Raw genomic sequence first — 8,809 nt, 5'->3', positions numbered from 1 at the left:
GACCCCAAACCCACAACCCTCGGTGTTGCGAAACACAATTTGATGCAAGTGTCACTTATGCTCGGTGCAAGTACCAAATGTGCATAGGTGCAAGTGTATTTTCTACCCAGTGCAAGTGTAACTTGTGTGTTACAGATTGCACTTGCACAGAGCACATATTATTTTTGTTTTCTTTTTTCTATTCTAGCTTTCAATCTAAGTAATATTTATAAGAAAAGTACATAATTAAAAGGCAACACGTACGCTCATGCACACAATCACACACATGTAAACGAAAACAATCAAACACGTACATGATTCCTTCTAGCAAACATAGATCAATCGTGGATTATGCAGAATGAAACATGGAGACGGGTTTGGGGGGACCAATATGTTCATGGTTCCTTCCAACATCAAGATGACACTCTTGATGGAAGGGCGCAGACCAGGATCATCTTGAACACACCATAATTCCACCTTCACCATTCTTTCCAATGTCTTCAAGTCTGCCCTAATTTCTTCCTCTCATTTATCCCCAACAAGCTTATACAACTCTTCGGCCACAAAGCATTTGTATACCCAAATAGGAAGAATTATCTCCTCTGCATTGGACACATTAACCTCTATGTTCCTCCTATAACAGATAACCTCTAACAACACCACCCAAAAACTGTATATGTCCGCTTTTACTGATATCAAGTCTTGCTTCCACCGTTGTTGCTGTTGTTGTTGCTGCTGCCCCGGCCACTCAGGTGCCAAGTAAGATGACACCGGGCCAGAGGTTACTGTTACTCCTCTGGATAGTCCTATAATGCTTTTCATATAATTTGGCAAAAGCTTTGCCAAACCGAAATAAGAGATCTTTGCAGTCCAAGAATCATCCATGAGTATGTTTTGAGGCTTTATACCGCAATGAATGATACAGGCTTCACATTCTTCATGTAGATAGAGAATCCCTCTAGCGATATCAAGAACAATTCTCACTCTTTCTTTCCACCCAGGACATCTCTGATGATCTATTGCTTTGAACAAAACATTTGCAAGCGAGCCATTACTCATGTACTCATAGACAAGAAGCTTCCTCTGGCCCTCCACGCAAAAACCACGTAATCGAACCAAGTTCCTATAATGTGTTCGCCCAATTGCAGTCACCTCTGTTTGCAACCGGAACTCCCTGTGGCTATCTCCATCTTCCTCTGGAACATTCTCTAGTTTTTTAACAGCAACAACAATATTTTTGTTATTGCCTCCAGATAGAGTCCCTTTATAAACTGTTCCAAATGAACCCTTACCCAACTCTTCCTTGAAACCTTGTGTCGCTTCTTCAAGCTCATTGTAAGAAAATAACCGCAAATTGAACTCTTCAGTCGTTAGGCCTAATTTTGCATTGTCCGACAACTTCCTGCACTTGTGAACTCAGTGCCTATACACAAAGATACTAGAACTTGCTATGACAATATAGAGGCACACAAAGGAACCCAAACTTACAGCAAGAATCAAGATCAGATCTCCTTTGTTTTCAGTCGGAGTGTATGAATTACTGATGATTAATTGATTGGGAATTTCTGTTTTTGAACTTATCTTGACAAAAGCTGTTTGTCACCACCCAAACCTGCCCCTATGGGTTTAGCACCGTAACCGGCCAGTAATCCGTGATTACCGAAGGCCTGCTTAACAGTAATAATAGTAATACAGAGTACAGGGGCTGGCGGAAGCCAAAACAGTAATAAAATATGTCCAATGAGCTGTGACAGTCTGTATGCAAAAAAACTTTTCATACATATTCACATTCAGAAACAAAACAGTATATACATACATATACAATCATTCAGGTTAGGGACCAAATCTCTACCATAACAGTACAATACAAGTCTATACATTGTTACAAAACAGAGACAGAAGGATGAACTGAGACACCCAAAAATCCTAAGCTTGAACACACTTGGAACCTCGCAGTGAGGCACGTTGGTTGGCTTGACAAAAAGGGAGTTTAACCCAACGCTCATAGCTCCGATCCGGTGCCTGGACACCTACATATATATATATAAACAGTAAGCTAAAGCCTAGTGAATAACATTTGCGTAAAGGGGATAGGAATGAATGTCCTTTCAGTATCTAAAACAGTCATTTGAATAGTATATCAGTTATTCGATCATAGCAGTCATAAGTGGTACATCCAATAGCAAACAATACAGTAGGTCTTAACATACCGAACAGTCAGTTGATGGCCATCATATCAGTAAACAGTAGTGGTTCCAAACATGAGAACCGACAGAGATCTCTGTGACAATAGCAGTACAGTAAAAGTAAATTGCTATGGATGCCACGAATACAATTCGCAAATAGGACAAGCATTCATTCAGTAAGAAATATCATTTCAGAAAGCAGTACAGTTGATCATTCAAAAAATATTCATAATTGAATATATCTTTACAACATTGTTACTCACAGAGTTCTGGGTTACAGATAGGCTAGTGAGCGTCCTCGGATGCCAACCCTACACAGTTACAGAACGAACACACACTAAGTTAGACCCTTGGGGATCAATGACTTAGTCCCTATCTTGACTCGATGTGGGTCTACATCAATATCCTCATTAAGATGCCTTAAACAAGGTCTAGGAATGCCTAGGATAAAATGAGGATACAAAAATGTACTTTAAAACACTTTTTAAAATTTTCAGAAAATAGGGGTCTCGCTCGAGCGTGGCCTTCTACGCTCGAGCGGACATGCAAACAAAAGATCTCCGCTCGAGCGTGACTTACCTCGCTCGAGCGGACTGCAAAAGTACTGGATGCAAGAAATTCACGCTCGACGGGCGCTCGACCTTGGCTCGAGCGTGAGACACAAGTCCTTGCTCGAGCAGACTGTAAACACATGCAAAGTACTGGATACACGCATTTCACGCTTAAGCGTTACTTCCCCCCACTCGAGCGGACTGCATGAACTCAGAGTGTACGCTCGAGCGTGAAGTTCCTCGCTCGAGCGTGGATCCAAAATCTGGAATTTCCAGATTTGTCTCCAAGCATGAAACTCAACATTTAAAGCATCAAATTCGATCATTTTGGGCTAATTTTCTGAAAAACACTTTAAAACTCATAATATGACATGTTTCAAAGATCAATTTGCAAAATCAAAGCCCAAAGGTAATTCAATTGAACCCATTTCCAAACAAGACTTCAAGAACATGATGTACATGCAACATGCAAGTGTTCAATTGAAATCAAAGCTTCCAATGCATGATCAAATGAGTCAATTCACTCCAAAACATGATGAGTTCATGGACTATAGCCCAAATATGGACATGCATGTGAGGATTCTAAGAAAACAACCTCAAAATTCAACAATGTATACATGCATGCATAATTTAAGCTTCAATTTAACATGTTAGAACCAATTCTAGACTTAGATCACTAAAGACTCATTAACCATGCAAGGTACAACTAGAATTCATAATCAAGAAGATGAATATCCTACCTTATGTCCTCAATTTCAAGTCTAGAAGCTCAATTATGCAATCTACTCTTCAATTCTTCTAATTTTCCAAGCAAATCTTGTTGAAACCAAAGCTCTCCTAACTCTCTCTCTCTCTCTCTCTCTCTCTCTAGTCGGTTTGGCTCAAGAAATGGCTAAAGAAATGTTATGATAATGCTAACATAAAGAAATCAAATAAATGGCTCATGAAATAGTCCACTAAGTGGCATTTTGATAAATAACTAAAGTTGATGCATTTTAACTTCATTTAATCTAATTTAATCATACCAAGTCAAATTTCAACTAAATTTACCATAAAATCACATTAATTCTAATTAACACGAAACACTAATCAGTTTCGGATTCGGCCGCCGATAAGGCCTTCAATTTGTAGTTTAAAACATAAAACATGAACAGATCATTTAGCAGTCAAACAGATAGATTTGCATTTAAACTAATATACTCAATCAATCAGTTCAGAATGTCAGTCAAATCTGTTACTTAATCATGCTCAGTCACAGTTTAGCACTAATCAGTGGTGAGAGTTGTCACACTGTTGCTGAATCGCTTAAACTTTTCATACCATATCTCAAAAGGAAGCTTATGTTTTTTGCATTGTCCGCTAAAATGCAGCGCTGCTGTGCAATTACAATCTTCTAGGCAATATTTCCCGTAATCTTCCTTCTTCTGCATCGGTACAACAGTGTAAGCGTGGTCTCCCCACATTAAATTCTCCAAACTAGTAATGTTCACTAAACCAAAGGCTTCTTCGCTATTGCAACGTTGATTGGTAAAATTCCTATAGCAATCCAGGAACATTTTACTGGGGTTAAAAGGAACAAAACCAGGATAACCATAACAGTCTGCTTCATAGCTGTTGCATGAGCAGAAACTGTTGAATCCATAGAAACCATGGACTTGATAGTGATCCTGCATCACAGACCACTCCATCGACACAATGGGGCTCGTATTGCTCGCAAATCTGTGTGAACACAACCTAAAAATCCCATCATCATCAAGCGTTGCGCGGTAAATTATTACAGTTACAGTGTCATAGGCAGAGCTTTTTGCCAAAGTGTGTTGTATATCGGAAATATTATACCTAGGTAGAGAAGACCATTAAAATTGAGGCTCAATTTCAATAAGTACTCACTCATTCCTGGAACAAAGGACCAGTAAGCATCAAGAGAATCAATACAGTTCACGAGGTAGGGGACGAGATTTTCATTGTACTGCATTTCAAGACGATAATGGCCACTTGAGTGGTCTGATGAGCTTGACACACTATAAACTAGTTCTGTACCATAGTACAGAGTTTGGTTTCCTAGTATGGTGTCAGTTGGGAAATCAAAGCTTTGCCAAAATAACAGAAGAATCGTTCTCGTACAACACGAAATTGCTAGAGTGGAGCAGATAAGCAGAGACAGCACGACGGTCAGCATTGAAATGAGCAATATCCAACTCTGTGCCTTGCTAGGTATGGTTTAGAATGAGCCTACCATCTCTGGTAAACTCAATTGTGGAGTTTGAGGATACGGGTGGGTAGTCTCGATTTGCAGTCCAGACAACAGTGTTGTTTGGGTGGCCGATTATCCATATTCCTACTGCAAATCCATTCTTTTCTGGGTAGAAACCGAATGCGAAAAGGTCGGAAGGTAAGAGCCATGAATTGGGTTTGCTGATGGGGGACAGAGAAGAACCCAATCTTATTAGATTGGAGGTCTTTTTTTGAGCTTCCATGGTTGCAAAGCAGAGTCGGCCCTAGCCTAAGGCTAGTAAGGCCTGTGCCTTAGGCCCCAAAATTTTGACAGAAAAATAGGGTCTCCAAATTTAGTAAAATGTTATAGGTCCAATTTTTTTTTTTTTTTTTTAGGATCAATTTGAAGGGCCCCAAAATATTTTATTGGGTCCATATATAGTTTAGTTCATATTTATTTGTAAGTGTAGTTTGGCCCATATTTACCAAAAGGAAAAATATATATATAAAGTGTTTGGGCCCAAGAAGAACAATATATACAATATATGAGCTAAGTGTTGTGCTCTCAGTGCTTTCAATTCAATCTCCTTCTCTCTCTCCCTCTTTTACGAAGTGATGAAGGAAGAAGGAAGCATGAGCATAAAGCAGGGCAAGCAGACGCAGCACAACACTGAGTGAGCGACTCACTCACTCACTTTCTCTCTCTCTCTCTCTCTCTCTCTCTCTCTCACACACACACACACACACACACACACTCCTTTGGCGACTCACTCACTCACTTTATCAGTTAGTGGAATAATAAATTTGTTCCTTTTTTTTTTACCTTCTTTATTTATTAGATTTTAGTGGAATAAATAATTTTGCCATAATTTTTTTACCTAGCTCTTTATCAATTTTAATTGAATACTTTTTTCCTAATTTTTTTGTCATAATTTTGTTTTATTAAATTATTTTGTGACTATAAACAAATAAAAAAAGTTGTTGTACCTTATGTTTTTTCCATAATTTTTTTTTTCAATGTAAGAAGAATCCATTTTCGAAGTTCGCCCTAAACTCTCTAAATCTCAAGCCGGCCCTACTGCAAAGAGGATAAAGAAGATCAACAGCACAACAAAAATAGAAGCCATGAGAGATAGGGAGAGAGAGAGTGAGAGGGTTTTGTTATTTGTTTGTAGAAGCACTAAGGCCCTGTTTGTTTTGGGAGATAGAATGGAGGGGATTGATAGTGAGGGGATTGATAGTGAGTAATAAATCTGGCCAATGGGATTGGTGAGTAAATCCCCTAAAATTATTCATTTGGACAAATTGATGGGGCTCTTGACTAAGAATAAATTTGTTTTTTAAATGAAAAAAAAAAAAAAATTCTCCTAATAGGGTCTAACAAATGGACTTTGAAAGGTCTAAAACACATTGTCCGAAGAGGGCCCATATTTAAAACTAAGGTTAAATTTTGCTTCCGCCTTTAAATTGACATGATTACCAGTTCTATTGGTTAAATTTATTATTTGACAAGTTGTGGATGAAATTTTTATCGAATAGTTTTAATATTTGTGTTTTTTGCTGTTAAGAGTAGTTTTGTTGTGTGAATTTGAGAATCAAGAATGAATAGATTGGGTAAAATAAAAAATGTAGACCTATTAATTAATTTAATTTGGAGCAGTACTTGTTGGGTATTAAGTTCAATCCATAAATTATATTTACATACCTTCAATTCTCTCAATATCATTTCCTTCAAATTTTTTTATTGCAATTTTATCATTTTAGTTAGTTACATTTTTAAACTTTACACAAATCAATCATCTCTCAATCCACATCAACCCACCCCACAAACCCTAATCCTAGACACCGCCGACACCGCCGCCTGTCACCGTCACTTCCTCATTCTCAGGCAATTTTCTCCCTACTCTGTCGTGTCTCTTTCTTCTTCTAGTGGTGTGTGGTGATGTCTGGGTTCTTCTTCATAATCATCATCATCGTCAGCAATGGACTTGAAGAAACTCAGCATGTGTTTAGTTCTTTTTTGGAATTATGATTGTAATCAAAAAAAAATTAAAACTCATAACCAAATACATAACTTAAAACTATTAAAAATTTAATTCAAAAATTATTTTCAAAACTCATAACTAAACACATAACTCAACACTCAATTCAAAACTTAAAACCAAACAGTTTTCAAAACTCTATTTTAAAAAATAAATTAATTAATAAATATATTTTTTCATTTTATTTTTTAAAATTATTTTTAGAATTATTATTTGAGTATAGAGTCGTGTTTTGAGTTATGGGTTTTAAATTGAGTTTTGAAAAGAAAAAATTTATTTGATTATAAGTTTTGAGTTGTATTTTGAATTTTTTTTAATATTTAAAAAATTTCTTAATTTTATTATTTTAGTTTAGATATTTCATATTTTAAATATTTATTTATTTATTTTAATGTGCACTATATTTCATACATTTGTGTGCTGTATTTTTTAAAATATTTTAAATATATTTTTTGAATATTAAAAGATTTAAGATTTTTATTTTTTATTTTTAATAAGTAATTTTTATTTTAAATATTTTATTTTATTTTATAATATATTTTTAAATATTTTAATTTTTTTTGTTATGTGTTTGTTTGGTTATGATATGAGTGTGAAATTTTGAAAGTAGTGGGGAGTTTCAAGTTATGTGTTTGGTTACGATTTGAGTGTGAAGTTGTGTTTTAAGTTTAAAATATTAAAATTAGAAAAATTAAAATATTTACAAAAATAAAATTTTCTTAAATATTTTTGGAAAATTGGCCAGTAAATCTCATTTTGTAGATTTGTAATCCATAAGATCCTAAATATTTTTTTGATGATTGAGTGGTCCCTTAAATTATTTGTTGACTGTTTTGCCATTGTTAATACAATTGGGGGACATGTGGCATGGTTATGTATGGAGAAAGTGGTGGGGTGTTTGTGTGTCACGTTGTTTGAAAAGCGCTTTAGTAGCTTTTTAAAGTTTGGTTGCTTTTAACACGTGCAGTGTGAGACGTGAATTCCGTACTAATTGTTTTTTGACGCGTAACGTGAAGACGCGTAGTAATTCAACCAATTTGGGCCGTCCCATTGGAGTGTCACATGTCATGTTTAAGAAAAATACACTAAGAAGTTCTTAATTTTTTTAGAGTGTCACAACATACCCGCCATATTGTCACATTTGAAAAAAACATACTAAGAGTGTCACATTATATATACCACATTGTCACATTTGGAAAAAGTACACTGAGGATGAGTAAAAATTTTGGAGTATCATATCATATTTGCCACGTTGTCACATTTGGAAAAGTACATTGAGAAGTTTTTAACTTTTTTAGAATGTTCCATCGTTGGAGTGTCACATTAATACATGTCACATTGGAATATCACACCATACCTGTCACATATTCCAAAAAAAAAAAAAAAAAAAAAAGCTTCCCAAATTAACCAGTGAAGGTATATTTGTCTAACCAATCCTCAACCACGTTTGAAAAAAAATTTACTGGTCACACACTACATTTAATAAAGACTCCTCAATCAATCATTTAAAACATAGGACCAAATGGTACAGAAGTTCCTAAAATAATATTTAAAAAAAATAAATTTTAAAAACTTCAAAATACAACTCAAAATTCAAAACTTAAAATAAAACTCAACACTCTTTTCAAAATTCAAAAACTCCTTTCAAAACATTTTTTAAAACTCATAACTAAACAAATTTTCTCTTTTCAAAACTTAATTCACAATTTCATACTTAAATCATAACTTCACACTCAAATCATAATTTTAAAACTAAACCAAACGGAGCCTCGCTTTTTCAGCAATGGACTTGAAGAAACTCGGTCTGTGTTTAGTTCTCTTTTGGAATTATGATTGT

The 8,809-nt window shown here is 35.5% G+C and overlaps 1 pseudogene; it reads right to left on the bottom strand.

The window, feature by feature from the left end:
• Positions 1-303: 303 nt before the first annotated feature.
• On the bottom strand, positions 304-5,193 carry LOC114279125 (G-type lectin S-receptor-like serine/threonine-protein kinase LECRK1; annotated as a pseudogene).
• Positions 5,194-8,809: the final 3,616 nt, after the last annotated feature.

This window comes from Camellia sinensis, chromosome 7 (assembly GCF_055761805.1).
Source record: "Camellia sinensis isolate YWXY chromosome 7, ASM5576180v1, whole genome shotgun sequence".
In the NCBI taxonomy this organism is placed as follows: Eukaryota; Viridiplantae; Streptophyta; class Magnoliopsida; order Ericales; family Theaceae; genus Camellia; species Camellia sinensis.
This window is presented reverse-complemented; position numbering and strand designations above follow the sequence as displayed.